Source organism: Narcine bancroftii, chromosome 7 (assembly GCF_036971445.1).
Source record: "Narcine bancroftii isolate sNarBan1 chromosome 7, sNarBan1.hap1, whole genome shotgun sequence".
Lineage (NCBI taxonomy): Eukaryota > Metazoa > Chordata > Chondrichthyes > Torpediniformes > Narcinidae > Narcine > Narcine bancroftii.
Window position 1 is genome coordinate 26,842,113 of NC_091475.1, and position 21,469 is coordinate 26,863,581.

General features: G+C 42.3%; 1 long non-coding RNA gene across 1 annotated transcript in view; it reads left to right on the forward strand.

Annotated features, from left to right (window-relative positions):
• Nucleotides 1-39: 39 nt before the first annotated feature.
• The window catches only part of LOC138738635 (uncharacterized), a 57,382-nt gene continuing 35,952 nt past the window's right edge, over nt 40-21,469 (forward strand). Inside the window, exons 1-2 of the long non-coding RNA XR_011341639.1 lie at nt 40-173; nt 7,949-8,129. This is a non-coding gene — a long non-coding RNA (uncharacterized lncRNA). The remainder of the gene's footprint in view (nt 174-7,948; nt 8,130-21,469) is intronic.

The following is a 21,469-nucleotide window of genomic DNA, read 5'->3' on the forward strand; positions in this document are numbered from 1 at the left end:
TTTGTCGCTTTGAAGGCTATAATGGCCTGAATCTCCTGCCATATCTGTTTCAACCTCTAGCTTCCTCTAGAATTGCCACTTTGCTTCAGAAATAACCTTCCGAGGTCGTACCTGGACTTTTCGTGGAGATCTGGATCCCTGGCCTTAAATGCCATTCATCTCACCCTCAGCAGGTGGCGAATCCTCTGATTGATCTCAGGCAATGTTAGCCCCATGAGGAGCATAAAATGCATGTCATGATAATTTGTTCCATCCTATCACCACCAATTCCAGAATTTCAACAGCAATTTCATGTTTCTCTCTTGTGAACATTGTATTGACAAGCATTGCATAAAAAGAACAAACAGAATTTAATATAAATGGCTACAAATAGAAGAAATAAACTTCCAAAGAGAGTTAGAGCATTCATGTACAATAATCATTAAAATTTCATGGATGGGAACAGAACTACTTGAATCCCAGCTTGATTTCCACAGGAATTGAGACAAAGAAAATAGTTGTTATTCAACAACAGTCCATATGTCTGGCCAACTTCTAGGTTCCAAACCTTAAGTAGAGTCTTTGGAATACAGTGCAGGATGATATCAGCACCCCAAGGATTACATTGCATTATTTACTGAACCAAATGTATTCCTGCAGTTTAAAAGGTAAATGCTGATTTGATTGAAATTTTTGAGATATTTAAGAAAATTAAAAAGATGGAAAGAGGGAGACAATTTGCTGCTGATCAAGGAATGCAGGACGAGGGGACAGAATTTCAAAATTAGACCTAGATCTCACAGAATTGAAGTGGAAAATGTTTTTATCACATTATGCTAACTGGTATGGTAACTGTACCCTAAATTTATAACAGTTGATGCTAGTTCTATTTTTTTATTTAAATTTAGACTTATAGAACAGCCTGTGGTGCCCAAATACCCCCCCCCCCCCCATTAACTACAACACCCGTACGTTTTGAATGGTGGAAGGAGAATGTACAATCTCCTTACAGTTCAATTGGTGATGGTGTGGCTGGTGTTAATACTAAGAGATTAGATTTTTTTTTCCTATTTGGAATAAGAACACTGAACAGCCTCAATCTTGGTGAACAGTGGTAAAGGCTAAATGGCCTCTTTCAGTCTGTGTTATTTTTTAAAATGGCATGACAATGGGTAAAAGGGTGTTTGCAGTGAGTCTCACAAAAGTATAACAGTGAGAAAAGTAACAAAAGCCCAGGTTGAATATTGAAGCAATGGAGAGGAATGTTAGGGAGTAGGAGGGATAGCTGTGCACATTAATTTAATCTGAGAGACAAAATCAAAATCCCTGGGCTGCTTCTGCTTAGAAATGATGGTACAAGGATCAAGGGATTGAGAGAGCTGTCTAGCCACGGAGAAGATAACCCCTAAGTTGTCCTTTCTTTTCCAAATGATCAGATGTACTGATCAAAAAGACAAAATACAATATATTTAAGTAGTTTCATGTGGTTGAGCCAATCTCATAATTAATAACCCAAGTAATTAGTGTGCCAAGTAGTCTTGAGTTTGTAGAACATTCGCTTGAAGTTGAGAGTGTTTTGATGAAGTTATACTTTCATCAGAACATTTACACCTTTATCAGAAACAGAGGCAAGACAATAGTTTAATTTGTCAACAGTGGGTATTTTTGATGATTATGAGGGCCAGAGAACAGTAATTAGCAATTGATGCCAGAATTTGCAAGAGGAAGAATTTTATAACATGTAAACTTGTACTCCATTACTCCAGAAGGCACTATGCTATTGTACTAAATATGAGAACTTTAGGTAAAGTTATTTTACACAAATTTCTGGATATTTAATCTCATATTCCCTGGGAAATCTTCTCATTTTCCATCAGGATTTTCTGTGCATTAGCATCTTTTTCTAGGGCAAAACAATCTCACATTTGTAAGCAGCTGTGCAAAATTCACCACCAACATGCAGAGTGATATTCAAGCTAGTGAGGTGACTAGTCTGAAAATCTAGAGTTCTTATTTATTCATGGAGCACCCTGGATTTTCTGATCCTCTTTTCCTCGAAATTGTGCAGTTTAATGTATTGTCAGCGCTCACTGAGATCTGTTTCCTCAGTACAACCTCCCTCATGTGTCTTGACCATTTCTCTATGGAGGTCAACATGACAGTCAGTGTCATCTTGCAGGCCTAAGGATCATTCCAAACTGCTGCTTCTGATCTTCACCAAAGATCATGGATTGCATGATCACAGCCAAACTCTATTTTGAAAGAGAGATTTTTACCTACTTTTCCTTAAACCTGCAAGAACAATTAAAGAAAGTATCAGTGGCTGCCTGCTTCTGACCTCCAGAGCACATCGACTTCCTTCCATGTGCTTACAGAGAGGTCTAGGGTGATCTTATGCCAGGTGTGCTTGGCTATAGTCCTGAGACTTCTGTGTGGTCCTTGCACAAGGTTCTTCAAAGTTCTTCACCAGCCTGAACAGATTCCCCTGACCTTCTGGGAGCAAATCATAATTTTCTTCACATCATTGTGTAGAGTTGCAGAATCTTTTTAGGGAATAATTGTATAATTCTGGGGATGTTGATACAGCCTAGCATGTTGCAACAGAACAAATGTCCCTGTCCTCAACCAGACTTGGTGAAAGAACCAATAATAAATGAACAGCCCATTTGAATGTTCTCAAGAAGATCACAAGACAATAGCAGATTTCAGAATAACATCCATGGTAATTCAGATGGAGAGGTATAAGAAAGACTTGATTGACCTGGATAGCTAAAAAATGTAATTGAGATATTAGCAGTCACAGGCTTGATCCTAAAACAACCCATACAGGAACAAGGAGAAAGATGATAAGTTGGTGAATAAAAATAGAAATATTGTGCTGCTGAAGATCCAGCTGCGCTGGATGGGTCACGTCTCCAGAATGGAGGACCATCGCCTTCCCAAGATCGTATTATATGACGAGCTTTCCACTGGCCACCGTGACAGAGGTGCACCAAAGAAAAGGTACAAGGACTGCCTAAAGAAATCTCTTGGTGCCTGCCACATTGACCACCGCCAGTGGGCTGATAACGCCTCAAACCGTGCATCTTGGTGCCTCACAGTTTGGCGGGCAGCAACCTCCTTTGTAGAAGACCGCAGAGCCTACCTCACTGACAAAAGGCAGAGGAGGAAAAACCCAACACCCAACCCCAACCAACCAATTTTCCCTTGCAACCGCTGCAATCGTGTCTGCCTGTCCCGCATCGGACTGGTCAGCCACAAACGAGCCTGCAGCTGACGTGGACTTTTTACCCCCTCCATAAATCTTCGTCCGCGAAGCCAAGCCAAAGAAAAGATTGTGCTGATAATAGAATATAAATAAATGACCTTTGGAAAGATGTGACATTGATTGCTTGATTTAATTACAACTTTTCTCAATCACCACCGCAACAGGCCACCATATGATCCCCCCACCCCCCCCAGAACTGGTGGTATTGTCCTTGTTCTTGTCTGTGGTGGCCGGAGGCAAAGTCTCCACAGCCTTGGGTGGCCTGGCTCTTTGGCATGGTGCTGGTGTCTCGACTGGGCGCGCCGGGTCCGGGTGTGCTAGCTTCAGGCTGTCTGTGGTGAAGAACTCTGTCTTACCTCTGACGTCCAGCTTGAATGTGGCCCGATTGTTGAGGATGACCCAGAACGGACCCTCATATGGCCTCTGAAGTGGTGGATGATGTGGACTCCTGCGAATGAAAACATACTCACAGTCCTGCAGATCTTTGGGCATGTTGGTCCTTGCGTGTCCTTGCCTAGAAGGTGGAATTGGGGCCAGGTTGCCGACTCTTTCCCTTAGCCTGCTAAGGAACACTGCTGAGTCATCCTGCTGTCTGCCTGGGGATGGTACAAATTCTCCTGGGATGATCAGTGGTGCTCTGTAAATGAATTCAGCCGAAGAGGTGTTGAGGTCCTCCTTGGGGTGTCGTGCCCAATGGCGCCCATGGTAGCTCATCTACCCAGTTGCGTCCTTGGAGTCTGGTCATGTGCGTGGTTTTGAGGTGCCTAAAAAGCGCTCCAGGCTGGTGAGGTTGGACCATAGACTGGAGGTGAACTGGGCCCCTCTGTCGGATGTGATGTGGGATGGTAACCTGAACCATGCCACCCAGGACGAAATAAGGACCCTGATATACGAGGTTGCGGACATGTCTGCCAGCGGGACTACTCTGGCCACCTGGTGAAGCGGTCGACCATTGTGAACAGATATCAGAAATGCTGGGATACTGGCAAGGGTCCTACTATGTCCATATGGATGTGGCCAAACCATCGTTCTGCAGGTTCGACATGCTGAGGTGGGGTCTTGATATGCTGCTGTACTTTGGTTGTTTGGCACTGCGTGTACACCTTCGTCCACCTGCTGACCTGTTTCTGCAATCATGATGGGTGAGCCAATCCATAGATGGAGTCAAAAACCTGTCGTCTCCAAACCACCAGAATGATGAGTCTGACTTGTCTGGTGGCCACGTCACACAGGCGGGTGGTGTTACCTGTGCCGACTGGTATGTCCTGGACCTCAATCCTGATATGGCAGTCCTGTGTTGGGGCATCTCCTTGTTTTTCTGCTGCACCTCCACCAATAACACGAAGTCCACTCCCCTTGATAGCCCGTGGATACTTTGCCTGATCAGTGCATCGGCCACCACATTGTCCTTGCCGGGGACGAGCCTTACATCTGTGGTGCACTCCAAGATGTAGGACAGGTGTCGTTGCTGGTGGGCAAATCAGATCTTAGCCAAGGCGAAGGTCAGGGGCTTGTGATATGTGAAAGCTGTGAAGGACCTTCCCTCTAGGAAGTACCTGAAGTGGTGGATGGCTAAGTACATCTCCAGTAGCTCTCTGTTGAAAGCGCTGTACTTCAGTTCTGGAGGCCACAGATGTTTGCTGAAGAACGGCAGCAGCTGCCAACTTTCTTCAATCTGCTGCTCCAGAACTCTGCTGATCACTGTTCCTGAGGCATCCACCATCACAGCCATTGGAGTGTCTGACCTGGGATGTGCCAGGAGACCGGCATCCGCCATGGCTTCCTTGGCCTTCATAAAGGCTTCCACTGACTCCTTGTCCCAGGTGATGTCCTTTGCTTTGCCTGCCATAAGGGCGTACAAGGTTCGCATGATCTGGGCAGCTGAGGGGTTGAACCTGTGATAAGAATTGATCATCCCCATGAACTCCTGTAGTCCCTTGGCCGTGTTGGGTCTGGGGAACTTCAGGATGGCCTCCACTTTACTGGGTAGCGGTGTGGCTCCTTCCCTGGTTATTCTGTAGCCCAGGAAGTCGATGGCCTCCAATTTGAACTGGTATTGGGCTGAGTTGATCGTCAGGTTGAAATCGCTCAGTCGGGTGCAGAGGTTGAGGAGGTGCGCCATATGCTCTTGTTGGTTCCTGCTCGCTACCAGGTACACGAATGTCCCATCCAGGTCTCGGCCCACTGTGTCCATGAGTTGCTGGAAGGTCTGTGTAGCGTTCTTTAGCCCGAATGGCATTCGGAGGAATTCGAAGAGGCTGAACAGGGTGATGATGGCAGTCCTGGGGATATCATCAGGGTGTACTGGGATCTGATGATATCCCCATACGAGGGCCACCTTGGAGAAGATCTTTGCCCTGTGCAGCTTAGCCGTGAAGTTCTGGATGTGTGGCACAGAGTACTGATCTGTTGTGGCCTCATTGAGCCGGCAGTAGATGGCACATGGTCTCCAGCCCCCAGTTGCTTTAGGCACCATGTGCAGTGGAGAAGTCCATGGGCTGTCCGACTGCCATACGATGTTGAGCTCATTCAGCTTCCTGAATTCCTCTTTCGCCAGCTGGAGCTTTTCCAGAGGAAGGCGTCTTGCCCCTGCATGGAGTGGCGGGCCCTGGGTCAGGATGTGGTGCTGTACTCTATGTCAGGGCATCACCATGATGAATTGGGGTTGTTAGCACTGCAGGGAACTCAGCGTAGTCATTGTCTGATCTCTGTACAGAGTCCAGGTGGAATGCTGGGAGCCTGGCATCTTTGAGGGGGAATGTTTGTAAAGTCTTGGCACAGACCAATCTCCTTCCCTTGAGGTCCACTAGCAGGCTGTAGGCACGCAGGAAGTCTGCCCTGAGGAGCAGCTGTTCCACTGTGGCCAGTGTGAACACCCACGAGAAGCGGTTACCTCCCATCTGCAGTTGGACCTTGTGGGTACCATAGGTCCAAATCGTGCTGTTGTTGGTAGCCCTCAGCATGGGGTCGACTTCCTCTTCCTGGTGTTCTGTCCCAATGGGGGTAGGACACTGACCTCTGTTCCTGTGTCCACGAGGAAGCGTTGTCCAGAGTGGTGGTCCCAAACGTGCAGGAGGTTGTCTTGGTTGCCAGCTGTCATGGTCATTAGCGATGGCTGGCCCCGGCATTTCCCTGAAACGTGCATGGCAACCTGCACCGGCGGGCTCTGGTGCCCCATCTCTGCTGTTCTTTTGGTGGCTCTGCACAGGTCTGGCTGCAGGGTTTAGTGATGAGCCCCATGGACGCCGAGCACTCTCTCTTCTGTTTCCATAGAATGTTCACTCATGCTGCAACTTTCCGGGAGTCACTGAAATCCGTGTCAACCAGGAGCAGTTGGATAACCTCGGGCAGTTGCTCCAGGAATGCCTGCTCAAACATGATGCAGGGCTCATGTTTTCCCAGGAAGGCCAGCATCTCGTTCAAGAGGGCTGATGGGGGCCTGTCCCCTAGCCTGTCCAGTGAAGCAGGTGTGCCCACCTCTCACGGCGTGAGGGCCCAAAAGTCTTGATCATAAGTCCTTGAAGGCATTGTATGCGCCTTCTGATGGGGGCTCCCAGATGAAGTTGGCAACCTGGCCTGCTGTATCCTGGTCCAGGGCGCTCACTTCGTGGTAGTACCGGGTGGATTCTGCTGTGATCTGCCGGATCTAGAAATGTGCCTCAGCCTGGTCAAACTACATGCGTGGGCGATTCATCCAGAAGGTCAGAAACTTGAGAGCGACCATGTTGACTGCTGCCTGTTTACTCATCGCTGGGTTTCGATGCCGTCTAAACCATCGGGGTCACCAATTGCAGCCTCGCACTACTCGAAAGAAGATACACATGCGTAGTGTAGTCAGGTTGAGCTCTGAGTTTTATTAGGGCTCAGGCCCGACTTTTATACTTGCACTTTTCGCACTGTGGGCCCCTTGGCTGACATCACAGCATGCATAACAAAAGCAGGTTTCCTGTGTGCAGGTACTTTCCTGCATAACAATGCCCTTCTTCCCCGCATGCAGTCCCTGACTGTTGGCTGCGCAGCAAGGCACACGCCATTTTGGGGTCGCTGGCCTTTAAGTTGCCCTTGCTGTTCACCCACCAGTTCGCTTGTTGGGCCCAGTTCTGCTGCGCAGGCTGCTGGCTGGAGCGCTGGCTCAATTGCCATGGCAGCAGACCCACAGTTTTTTCATTTCAGGTTGATCAAATTGAAAATAAAATGTTCATCTTTATCTATGATGTGTAGACATAGAGTTAAATAACAGATCACCTGTGACTATGCTTGGAGTATAAACAGATCTGGTGACTTCTTTGCATTTCATCAAATAATGATGAACAAATAATCTTGATTTTCAACTAATTTCTTGGGTGTTGAAGATGTGGTTGAAGACCTTATTGATGATGAATTCTAAGTGACACTATTTAAGCAAGTCGAATGTTCACATAACTGAATATAGCGAGAATAAGAGATTAAGACAGGATAACACAGACTGACTGGGCTGAAGGACCTGTTTCCTTGATGCATGTATCTATGACTCCACATGATACTTTAGGAACATCAAACAAAGCAAAGACAAGGCTTTGAGATGGCAGCTTTCACCGAGTATTTCCATGACAGTGAAACATTTTAAGTCAGTAACAATTGCAAGCCAATGATCACAATATTAATAACAATAAAAATCCTTGGTTCTTAGGATAATTCTAAAATTTGTACCATTTCTTGCAGGTTCTACATTATGGTTGTTTGACGTGCTGTACGTTTCTTGATTTGCTTTTCAACTACGTGGTCTATTGCTGGAATAATAAAGTAAAACTCCTGGTATCTGGCACCTCTGGGGATTGGTTGATGCTGAATGTGAATTTTCCGGTTGTTTGCGACTGCATATTGCCTGATTGGCCAGCTAACGGTGAGGAATGGCATTTTTTTTTTAACTTCTGTATTTTTTTACCTATTTATTTTCCACAATTATTTTGCCAGTTGCTAGAGGCTGCTTCTCTAATTCTAACTAATTTTAATCCTCACCTACCACTAATGCATCCACTGTTGGGTTAAACTTTCCTCCATTGATTCTGGAAGGTTATGGTACTGGAACATCGTGTAATTTACTTGGCACCCAGCTGTGATATGAAACCAAGCCACAAGCTCAAGGTTAAGCAGAACATCATGTAGTTTGCTTTTTATTTTAGTGCTTAACAAATTACACAACCTTACTAAACACCATTAGAGGCAAGAAGCACATTCCGGATAACAGGGGTTTTACTGTAGAATCTTCTTCCTCAGCAAATGTGTCTCTTTCACAATCACAAAATAACTGTTGTAAACAATATCCATCATTAAGACAAGGTCTTAATGATGTTACATCATAAATGCACAGAGAACCGCATGCGAACTTTGAGAAATGTACAATTTAGTGAGAAGATGATGTTTCTGTTAGTGTTTTGAAATGGTTAGTGTCTTATACAAAAATAGAACAACCTCTTGCTTTGTTCCAGCTTTGATTTAATTCAGTGCCATTTGTTTTGGAATCTTATTCACACTGACATAACCATTATGTTATTGAGTAACCTTTTCAATGGGACTAGTGGGATTAGATCTTTGTAATTTGAAGAGCTAATGTTGTATCAGAACATGTATCACAGACACCTTGATTTGGAGGTCATTTGTAATTAAAACACTTCTTGAACTACTGAAGGTATAGTACCACTCTTTTACAGCATCAGCAATTGGGACCAGGCTTTGAATCCTGCGCAGTCTGTGAGGGGTTTGTATATTCTCCCTGTGTCTGCGTGGGATTTCTGTAGCTGCGGCACAGACTCATGGGCCAAAATGGCTGTGACCTTGTCTAAATTTAAAAAAAAATTAAAATATAAGAAATATCCTTTAGCTTCCTTCACTAAGTAAAAATCCAATGACAGTGAAGATTGTTGTTGGTTTATTTATACATAACATACACAGATGCACCAGTACTTTGATTCCTCTTTACTTCTCCCTAAAGCCAATGTTCTGATAAGTGTGGTGAATGACAGGCACATTCTAAGGTTTATCAGAATTGTTGATCTCAGAGACTGCTTATATTTTTCAATTTTGACCACTGACTTAGGTAAGTCACAAACTTTTGCAAATTAGTTGAGTTTTCCACATGACTTGCATTGTTGTCCCTTGGCAGGATATTTTGTTTTATGGGGCAAATGTGTGTGACCACAATAATAGCACTGTTTTGGGTTCTGCCTTTCTCACTGATGTAACAGGAATGTTTTGTTTTAATCGACATATTCAAATCCTGACGTTGCTTCTTCAAACCTGCAAAGCAAGTTTTCTGTGGAGCATGGGATTGAGAATGAATCAGGAATAATACCAAAATACATGAAATTAAGCAGGTCTATTGCCATCCAAAAAGGATATATTTAAATGCTGCATTTTTGTATTGACAGTACTGAACATTATTGTTTATTTAAATACTTCTTGTTGCTTGTTGGTTGCACAGTTTTGGATGAATTGGATTTTGTATGAGATTTTAATGTTGCCTGAGCAACTGTAGGGTTAACAAGTAAAGTGACTCAATTACAAACCAAGTTGCAAAGCATTCTGTATACTGGAACAGAAAGTGACAATATAAAAGTTGATTTTAAATTATTCTCACATACAATAGGTTCAAACTAATAACAACTGCACCCTCAGAACTTTAATACCTGAAATCAGTGCAAACTGCAACTTTTAAATCCTTGTATCTGTGATTAACTACACACATTCATTATTGAGCATAAGGTAATTCCCATAGCCAAGATGCTGGACATGTTCAGAACTATACATGGCTTTAAAGATTAAATACCCACAATTCTCTTAAAATGGAAATGTAACAAAATAGTGCAATAATAATAAAACAAAGAAACAATATTTTAACTAATACCTTGAGTAGGTAGCAATTGCATCAATAACTACAGGTGTACAAGCACACCGGCCTGCAGTTGGATTCATGGCTTTGGTGGATAGATTTCTCCTGCATCCAAGGGAGACCATATTAATCAGGATAGGTGTACGGTGCTCGTCTGCCAATATTGTTTCTAAGTAATTTTAATCCTCACCTACCACTAATGCATCCACTGTTGGGTTAAACTTTCCTCCATTGATTCTGGAAGGTTATGATACTGGAGCATCGTGTAATTTATTTGGCACCCAGCTGTGATATGAAACCAAGCCACAAGCTCAAGGTTAAGCAGAACATCATGTAGTTTGCTTTTTATTTTAGTGCTTAACAAATTACACAACCTTACTAAACACCATTAGAGGCAAGAAGCACATCCTGGAAGTCTGTCTTGATAAGAATCGATAACCAACAATTATTGTAAAAATTGTGGCCGGCTTGTAGTTTTCCTGCTTTGCTTTAGCTAAAGTAATTTTTTTTCATTAATATAATCATGCTTTAAGCACCAGCCTGTGTGTGACTAAATTATATTTACTGAAACGTCTAGAAGATTGTTGTTTGACAGATTCTAAGTTCTATGTTATGCATTAAAGATGTTTTCTAAAATAGCCATGACAGTGCATTTTGACATAATCTCCAGCTTCTTTATGCAAACCAGAATGTTTAAATCAGCCTGATATGAATTGGGATGGTACAAGTACTCAAAATCCAGGTTGCCCAAGGCCAACATGTAATCAAAGGTGTGTGCTCATTTTACTTTGGCTGCATTCCAGAAACATGCAATTCCTGTAAGAAATCAGTCTTTCCACACAAAACTGCTCTCAGCCATGCTTGTGGTGATTTGCTTGCTTGAGGATGATATGTCAATAACCTTTTGTTAGAAAGTTAAGTTTAAAAACGAACTCCTAATCTATGGGCCAGAGACACCATGAGAAATGATTGCACGGGATCAATAGTTTTGTGGAAATTTCTGGTTTGCAAAGCTGACATCATGGCAACACTGCAGCATGGAGGCACTTTCTATGGAAGTAGCTTGTTTGCATTAGTATTTGTTTCACAAGGCACGTAGAAGAAGACCACCGTTTCGTTGAAAAATGTTAATGGCTGAGAAAAGGAAAAGAAACACCAATATGTCCATAAATTATTTTTTTTTAAACTCTTGAATTATTAAAGAAATGCCATCATTATCCTGTTAATATGGCAATTTAATGTGAAAACGAAGACAAATTTAAATGTCAATGGCAGTCGATCAGAGAAACCACGAAGTTGGAAGTTCGAAAATCCCTCTATGTTGGGAAAAGTGCAATAAAATTGCATGTTGGAGACTCATGTAAGATTTTACGAATCTCCCAGCAGCAAAGTTCCATTGTACACACAACATAATACATCATGCAAGTTACAACAGGCATAAAATGAGGAAAGTCACCAAACATTCATTCAGTCAGGCCCATACAGACCTATTGAGGAGAGGGATAATTGAGTCAGGATGATAAATGTTCGCAGAAAGCATTTGAAGATGCCTGGTGGCAGGGTCATGGGGGTCCTTGGTTGGGGAGGGGGCGGGATTGGAGGGGTTGATTTGCTCAAAATTTTACATAGATATAATACCTATAATACCAATTTCTAATAAAAGGTCTTTTTATCAATCAACGATACACAGTGAGCACAAATCCAAAACCAGTGCCTTTCGCTGGTTTAATCGTTCGCGTAACTGCATGTCTACTCCTTCTCTGCCCAACCACCTACTGCAGGTGGGAGTAGTCCAAGCACATTCTCTGACAAGTCTAAAGCCTAACTAGAAGGCCCTTCGCTCCCATTTGTATTTCTCGGGAGTGGTGGAAATCGACCCTGAAACTGACAACACTCAAAGCCATGGAACGTCGCAAATCCAAAACCTGTGCTTTTCGCTGGTTTAATCGTTCACGACACTGCATTTCCAGTTAAAGTCCATTCCTTTCTCCCACCTTTGTCAGGGTTAGTGGCGCTGATCTTTACCTGTTGCCGTGATTGAGTGGAGAAGCAGGATTGCTGTCTGCTGCTCATCGCTCGATGACCCTCTGCAGATCCTTGCCCCTCCCCTCCCTCTCTGCCCAGCCACCCAATGACTGCGGATGGGAGTGGACCAAGCACATGCATGCTGTCCCAGCGGGTATGTGCTTGGACCACTCTGGCTGACTCCTTCTGCAAACCGTATGGTTGTCCGTGCTGTTGCCTGGAATGAGTTCTCAGACAGCAGGTATCCAGACCAGAAAAATTTACATCAGATCATGTCCTATTTCAGATTCTCTTCCAATTATGCTAGGGTCTGGGGACAGAGAGTGGAGAGCAGGTTATCACCTGCGGCTGTGAAGAGGAGGGAAAGAAGGAAGATGAGATTCAGGTCTCAAAACAATTTTCCCTATTTTGTCCAAAGTTGAAAGGGCAGTTCCACCCCCCCCCCCCCCACCCCCCAGGGTTGTACTCCTATGAGTAGGGTAGAAATTGTAAAATAAAGCAGTATCAGAGGATGGTACATTAGACAAGGAAGTGGCATCAGGCAATGGGGAAGGGCAGATGAAATTTAGTCATAGAACAATCACACATAAAATGCTGTGGTAATGATAGTTTGTTTGGGCATGATGTGTTGGAGCAGGGAGAATGGGGACAGACATTCAATTGTGCTGGAATCTGGTGGGAATTATGAATTTAGACACATGATTTAGGTGGGCTCTGATAGTGGAGAATGGTCAAACAAGTAAGTAGGATCCATAACGACATTGGCAATTAAGGGAACGGCAGTGAGAAGAAACAGTATTATTTATTTTAAATAAATTATCTACATAAAAGATTATTACTTCACAGTCTAATAGAGGACAAGGAAAGATTGGGTTGCCTTTAACAACTGCTGAAGTGGCTCCATTCAGTTCAGGCCTGCTTCTGTGTGAGTTCCCTGGGCTATTTGCTGACTTCAAAGTCACTGGACAATTTTATATATAGTACATGATATCCAAACATAAAAATGCCTGTTGCAGACCTTTTGATACCTTTGCATAAGCCATTCTCTCTTCTTGCACTTTCACTTCTGGGCTCAGATTAAATTTGCCGACAACAGTTGTTTCAGTTAAAACTCTGTTACATAATGCACATAGTTATTGAACTGCACAAAAAATTCCAGTCAAAAGGTCTTTTTCTGTTTTTGTAGTGAAGTACAGTAATTAAAGATGCCACATTATATAGAAAAAATGATCTACATGGCATCGTTTGACAATGGTCTAATTTTGCTTTCAAAACCAAATATTCTCAAAATCAGTTGTATGGTCATTGAAAATATTAAAAACTTTTATGATGAAATTACCCTTTGATTTCCACATTTTATGATTCATGATTTTTACTTTATTAGTACATCTTGTGTCTTTTTACAAAAATATTTTACAATGATTTGCATTTCCCAGAAGGCATTTTAAAAGTATCATTAACCCCTTTCACACATGCAACTTGTCCTAGGAATTAATGGCCAATTGGTTGGATAAGAGTCAAGTGTGAAAGCAAAATTGTCTGAACATCAGCACACCGGGGATAGATGCTATCCCCAATGTCTCCCAATGCCTGCATGCAGATTAGCCTAGTGTGAATGTGAGAATTGCATTCTAGGACAGAAATTATGCACGCTTCTGCGTGAGTGTAGGAACATGAAGGAAAGAAAAGATTAAAATGAAGGTATAAACTTTTCTTTGGGAAAGTTGCAGCGGGGGGCGGAGAGAGAGAGGAAAGTGCGAGCAGTAAATAGCGGTAGCGGACAATTTATAAAGACCGTGGGAAAGTTGGTAGCGCTAGAGCGCACAATTTATAAAGACCATGGGAAAAAGTGATGGTGGACCTGCCCTCCCAGATTTCCGTGTTGCAGAGAAACCCCTCCATGAATGCTCCATGCATGCAGCCCTGCGTACAGCCCTTGCTCTGCTGCACGGAATTCTGGGAGGGCAGGTCCGCCATCGCTTTTTCCCACGGTCTATAAATTGTGTGTGATAGCACTACAAACTTTCCCTCCCTGTTTAAAAGTTGTCAGCTATTGCTATTTATTGCTAACACTTTCCCACAGTCCCTTATAAAGGTTTATATAGTGTGGCACCACAACAACAGGGGCTGAAGGGCTCATATTGTGCTGTACATAAAGCTTAATTATGTTATAATTAGGCATGATTATTTTTTAAAAAATATAAGATCATAATACATTGATCAGGATTTAGGGCAGGTCTGCCATTGGTAGAAGGTGAAACACTCCTGTTCCCGAGGATGGCTCACGTTCAGTATGAAAGCGTGCACCGATTAAAAGTGTGCAACAGTGAACAGCAAAAACACCATTCCTATCCCGGGACACTGAATGGTCGATTGACTGAGATTTAAGTGTAAAAAGAGCTATTGTTACAACAGCAGCAAGCAAAATATTTTGTGATGGGAAGTGAACAAAAGAGAATAAAATAAGAGAAGAAAACACTTCTATCTCCAATTTCACACAGTATCAAGGGATGCAGTTGGCTTCTTTGAGATTTTTGCCATTCATTGTGAAAAGTAACATTTACACTTCTGCCAACAGAGCAGTGAATATTTCTAAAGTTGATTTATATTAAATATAATTCCCTCTCCTGTTGAGGTGTATTGAGCTATACATTCAATGCCTCGTGTTATCAAAGGTACAGGTATTTTCATTCTCTTAATTTTGAGGAAATGGAGATGAAATCTGTCTCCTGTGAATAGTTCTCAAAAATTTGCCCTTGCAAACTTCTCCAATAGGCCAAATGGAACAAGGTGCAGGAAACTTCACTGTGGTAATGAAAATGATTCACACCACTTTGTGCTATTCACAATATCACACTGCAATATATTATCTATGAAGTTAACGTATCTAATGCATAGCATTGCACTAATAGGATAGGGTTGAGGTAAACAAGAACATTTTTTTAATTAATTAACAGCATTCATGATCTCAAGATGTCCCAAAACATCAGTTAATGTAATTCTAAACTGAGTACACTGAATAATGAATCTGTGCATAGCTTTGTTTCACATGCAGTCATGAGGTAATAAGCAGATAATATGTTTTATGGAACATTGATTAATGAATAATTATCTGTCTGGATAATGGTGACAGACCCCACACTCGTTAAAAGATTGTATGACTGATTTTGGTAATGATAATGAGTTTATTGTCACATAGATTGTTCAATATACAAATGCACCGAAGTTCTTACTTGCTGGAACTGAACGGAAATAAAAATGAAAGCCTGATAGCTGGTGGAAAGAAACTGTTCTTGAACCATCGGGTGCTGGTCTTCAGACTTCTGTACTCTCTGTCTGAAGGTAGCAGCGAGAAGAAGTTGTGACCAGATTGACAGGGGTCCTTTATGATTTTGACTGCCTTCTTGAGGCAGTGCCTCACATAGATATTCAGTAGATGAAAGGTCAGAGCTTGTGATGGACCTGGCTATGTTTGCTGCCTTCTAGACCCTTCTGCATTCCTGGGCAGTCGAACTCCAAAGCCAAGCTGTGTTGCAACCAGTTAGAATACTTTCCACAGTTACTTGTAGAAGTTGGATAGAGTGTTCAATGACATGCCTAATTTCCTCATGCTCCTTAGAAAGTAGAGGCATTGATATGCCTTATTTCAAGATCAAGATTCTTTCTTGTCATGTACAAAATGTAATAATTCGCCAAATTTGTCAACTTTTGCCTGCCATAAGGGCACACAAAGAGGCACTACTAGTGTTGTCTGAAGCTGCCAACTATAAGAGAAAGAGACGCAAAAGAGAGTCCCTTCAGAGGCGTTGAGTGCCTGAGGATTCTCCTCCAACACTGCCGAAACCTCTTTTCAATCCATTGGTGAAGCTGAGCTCCCAGATCGGAACCTCTGATACAATCAGGAAGCTTCCAATTCCCAAGGCCCTTTTAGGACCCCTGCTTGCCATAAGCACCCTCTTAAATCTCGGTACTGATACCTGATTCTCAGGAGTCATTCTCTTTCGAAATGTATTTATAGTATCTCCATACATTCATTTCAAATTGACTTAATATAATATTACATAATAGATACTAAATAATTTTCAAATTTTCACCCCCCCCCCCCCCCCACCTCCCCTAACCCCTTAGGAAACCACCTTGTAGTGGTTAATTCCCAAAAACCCAAATGGGTGTGGTATAAACCACAAGTGGCATATGACTTTCGGGAGCAGAAGTACCACTTCCTCCCCCCCCCCCCCCCCCCCCAGGCAGACAAAATAGATGTATAAACCGAAAAATCATCATTTCTTATATCCATAAAACCCCGGTCCATCAATTTAACCAATCTTATTCATAAACTCTTTTTTTGAAAATCCAAACTTGATATTAAATTTTGCACCCTTTCCACCCTCCCAACACTGAGTTAAACATTGTTTACAATCAATAAAAGTTTTTTTTTAAATTTTTTTTTCAAGTCTTCCTGAATTTCATCCACTGAATTAAAACACCTCTGAACATCCCAGTTCAACACCGAATCTTCCATTCTTCTCAGTCTCAAGTTGAATTTGTAGCTTACTTTCAAAAAAAGTTTTTTTTAAAATCTTTTAAAATTTTCTTGAACATAATTCCTTCGGTCTTAATCTTCTAAAGCATCAATGTTATTCATAAGTTCTTTCTTCTGTGTTTCCCAATTTAATACCAAATTTTCCACTTTGTCAATCTTCTCAATGTTAAGTTGAAATTATTGTTTATTTTCAAGAAAAACTTATTCAAAATTTTTAACTCTTCTTGGACATTGCTCCTTCGACTTTAATTTTATAAATCATCAATCTTGTTCATAGTTTCTTTCTACTGAATTTCCAAATTTAATAATAAAGTTTCCGTTTTTTCCAATTTTCTCAATATTAAACTGATCTTGTTGTTTAGTTTAAAAAAAACCTTTTCAAAACTATTAAAATCTGTTTGCAATGTATGCATACTCACAGATAATAAATTCACTCTTCCAATATTCCATCCAAAAAAAATCACTGATAAACCTTATTGCAGGTCAAGGAGTTCCATATATATGTTTATCTTCAGAAAATATTTCAAATATTTCAAATCAACATTCGTCGCCATCTTTCAAAAAGGAGTCCGAAATCAACTTTAATAAGTTCTGTTCTTGAGAAAATTCCAGCACCAACTCCGGCTCTGTCTGGGCAAATAGGTCAAATTTCTTCCAAAGTCAAAGAATGTAATTTTGTTCTGTATTTATAGATAATAAATTCATCCTTCCGATATTCCATCCAAAAAAAATCACTAATAAACTTTAATGTTATCTGGATTTTTAAAACTCACGGGCAACCAATGCCAATTACTGCAATTTATCTTCATAAAACATTTCAAATCAATATTCATCACCATCTTTCAGAGTGGTGTCCAAGGCCAGCTTATCCGACAGTCCAATTAATGAGCTCCGTTCTTAAGAAAATTCCAGCCTTGACTCCGTGGTTCTGTCTGGGCAAGTAGGCCGAGTTTCTTCCAAAGTCGGAGAGTGTAGTTTTGTTTTGTATTTGAACTCTATTTTCCTTAATCTTTGTTGCCATTTTAAACATCTTTCAGAGGGGTGTCCAAGGCCAGCTTATCCGACAATCCAATTAATGAGCTCCGTTCTTAAGAAAATTCCAGCCTTGACTCCGTGGTTCTGTCTGGGCAAGTAGGCCGAGTTTCTTCCAAAGTCGGAGAGTGTAGTTTTGTTCTGTATTTGAACTCTATTTTCCTTAATCTTTGTTGCCATTTTAAACTAAAAACAATTGATAAACAAAACAAAGACTTTTAACAGAAAAGAAATATTCTTAAAACGGGTATTTATATAACTGCCTGGGGGAGACCGGGAATGCACGTCCGCTCCCTACGCCATCTTGCCACGCCCCCTAGGAGTCATTCTCCAGCAGCTGTGGGTCCTTTAAGCACTGAGGTCCTCGCTGGTCCACTGCCATGGACTTCTTCCCTGTCTGAGTCATCTCCTGGGCTTTTCCTTCTCAGCAGTTGGTTGTTCTCCCGCTCTGGTGTCTGCTGATCCCCTAAGCCTGCAACGCCTTGTGGTCCCCTGCCAAGCATAGGCACCTCCATCTTGGACGCAGACCCCCATGGTTTCAAGATGTTAAAAAAAACTCCATTGGCCCCTTTAAAAGGCTGTTAATAGCCTGTACTGGGCTGACGGCATCACGGCCAGCCAGTAAGACCCTGAAGAGGAGTGTTGTGTCTCTGCTCCCTGCTCACCTAGTTCCAGCAAGACTGAGTTTGAACACTTCATCAGGAATGTCTTTCTGATGGACGGTCAGGCACAAAATGTCAACTATCTTTTTCTTTCCATGGATGCTGCCTGACCTGTGAGTTCCTCCATCATTTTATGTGTTGTTCTAGGTCTTATATTTTGTTACATTTTTCATTTTTACGAATCTCCCAGCAGCAAAGTTCCATTGTACACACAACATAATACATCATGAAAGTTACAACAGGCATAAAATGAGGAAAGTCACCAAACATTCATTCAGTCAGGCCCATACAGACCTATTGAGGAGAGGGATAATTGAGTCAGGATGATAAATGTTCGCAGAAAGCATTTGAAGATGCCTGGTGGCAGGGTCATGGGGGTCCTTGGTTGGGGAGGGGGTGGGATTGGAGGGGTTGATTTGCCCAAAATTTTACATAGATATAAACACAAATACCAATTTCTAATAAAAGGTCTTTTTATCAATCAACGATACACAGTGAGCACAAATCCAAAACCAGTGCCTTTCGCTGGTTTAATCGTTGGCTTAGAACACAACGCTTTGCAGGATTACTCTCATTGTCAAGCTTTTAATGGATATATTCAATATTTCCCTCCAGCAAGGCATGATACCCATCTGTTTCAAACAGGTGTCAATCATACAGGTGCCCAAGAAGAGTGCAGTAACCTGCCTTAATGACTATCAACCAGTAGCACTTACATCAACAGTGATGAAGAGTTTTGAAAGGGTGGTGATGAAGCAGATCAGCTCCTGTCTGAGCAGTGACATGGACACATTCCAGTTTGCCTATCATAGCAACAGGTCTATGATGGATGCCATCTCGCTGGCTCTACACAAAGCCCTGGAACACCTGGACAGTAAAGATGAATACATCAGGATGCTCTTTATCGACTACAGTTCGGCATTTAACATCATTATCTCTTTAAAGCTGATCATCAACCCCAAGACTTGGGAGTTAACACCCCACTGTTGGATAATGGATTTCCTCACCTCCAGACCACAATCAGTGAAGACTGGAAGAACTTCTCCTCCACAATCTCCATCAGTACCAGAGCCCCATAGGGCTGTGTTCTTAGCCCCTTGCTCTAATCACTTTACACCTATGACTGTGTTACGATAATAACATCATTTACAAATATGAGGACAATTCCATGGTTGTGGGTTGTATAAAGGAAGGGAATGAGTCAGCATACAGGATAGAGCTTGAAAACTTGGCTGAATGGTGCAACAATAACAACCTTACACTCAATGTCACCAAAACTAAGGAGCTGATTGTTGACTTCAGGAAAGGAAAGCCAGAGGTAAACAATCCAGTGATCATTGGGGGATCAGAGGTGGAGAGGGGGAGCAAATTTAGGTTCTTGGGAGTCACTGTCTTGGAGTGAAGAAAGCACGTCAGCACCTCTATTTCCTCAGGAGTTTGCGGAGGTTTGGTACGACACCAGAAACCCTGGCAAATATCTACAGAGGTGTGGTATAAAGTGTACATCACAGTCTGGTAAGCAAAGCCCTCCAAAAGGTAGTGGACACAGCCCATGACATCACAGGCAAAACTGTCCCACTACTGAACACACCTACAGGGAGTGCTGCTGTCAGAAAGCAGAAGCAATCATCAAAGTCCCTCACCACGCAGCACACGCTCTGTTCTCGTTGCTGCCATCAGGAAAGAGGTATAGATGCCACAAGCTTCGCACCACCAGGTTCAAGAACAGCTGCTACCCCTCCACCATCAGACTCCTCAACAACAAACTCAATCAGAGACTCATTGAAGGATTCTTACATTTTATTGATTTTATTTTCTTCTCTGTATTGCACAGTCAGTTTGTTTACAGTTGTTGTTTGTTTACAGTTCTTACCATATGTATAGTTATATTTTGCACTAGCAATTAGTGGCAATTCTACTGCATCTGCAGGAAAAAGGAATCTCAGGATTGTATGTGATGTGATTGTATCTATTCTGACAATAAATCTGAAATCTGACAATTTCTACGTTTCCTTCTGTCTGTACTGTCGCTAGTTAACTATTGCATTAACAGTGAGTGCACAGTGCACCAGACTGAAATTCTGCTTTTTCACTGTCAAACTTGCCACAGCATGTGGACTGAGTGATTCATGAGCTCAGTGCAGATTTCTTATTCTAACCCATATCCTGGGATCACTTCAGTGTGGCTATTCCATGAAAGGACATGATTGTTGTTCTAGCTGTGCAATGACTAAAGATCAACTTATTGTTCCTGGTTTTTCACACTTGCTTCTGATCGATTTAGTGAATATGAGATGGCCAGGGCATTTACCCCCCCCACCCCCTCACCTTCATACGTAGGGATGAGCTCTCAAAAACAGCTTCAGCATAAGCAGAAAGTAGAACTAGCAGTTGCACGAGGGGGTAAAGGAGAGTTGGGCAGCAAAGAAAAAGAATTGACCATGCTGGTATAAACAGGCAGTACAGGGGCTTGTGACCAGCTCAGTGAAGACAGTGTAAGAAAGTCCTTCATTGAAGAGACATAGAGCTTCATTCGACTAAGACAATCTTACTGGCAAAATGTGGTTTAAGGTACGAGGGAACCAATATTACTAAATTGGAATCTGCATTTACTAGCATAGTAGCCCACTTAACATGAGAGCTGGGGATTTTATTGACTTCTGATTCATAGCAAGGTAGCACTGAGGTATGGGAAGCCAGTTTAATGGCTTGTCTAAAGCCGGAGTATAATAGATGGCACCCTTGATGCTTCATCTGCTCTGACAGAACTCTTCCTTCTCACTGCCCCTCTGGAATGTACAACTTACACATGACAGCAACAAGAAAAACCCTTGCCCTATGATGGAAACTATCACATTGCTTCCAACATTACAGGTGTGCACTGTCATTAAAGCGAATGGAACAATGATGGGGATATATTTGTTTACAATAGAGGAGCTAGGTATTAATCTAAGCTGGCTCACAAAGCAATCTCATTGCTCCACTAATTTTCACTCCCATAAATTCCTATCAAGTCACCTGGGGAGTCACATATCACCTAGGGGAGATGTAGAATGGCCAATTAACCTAACAACCAGCACACCTTTTGGATG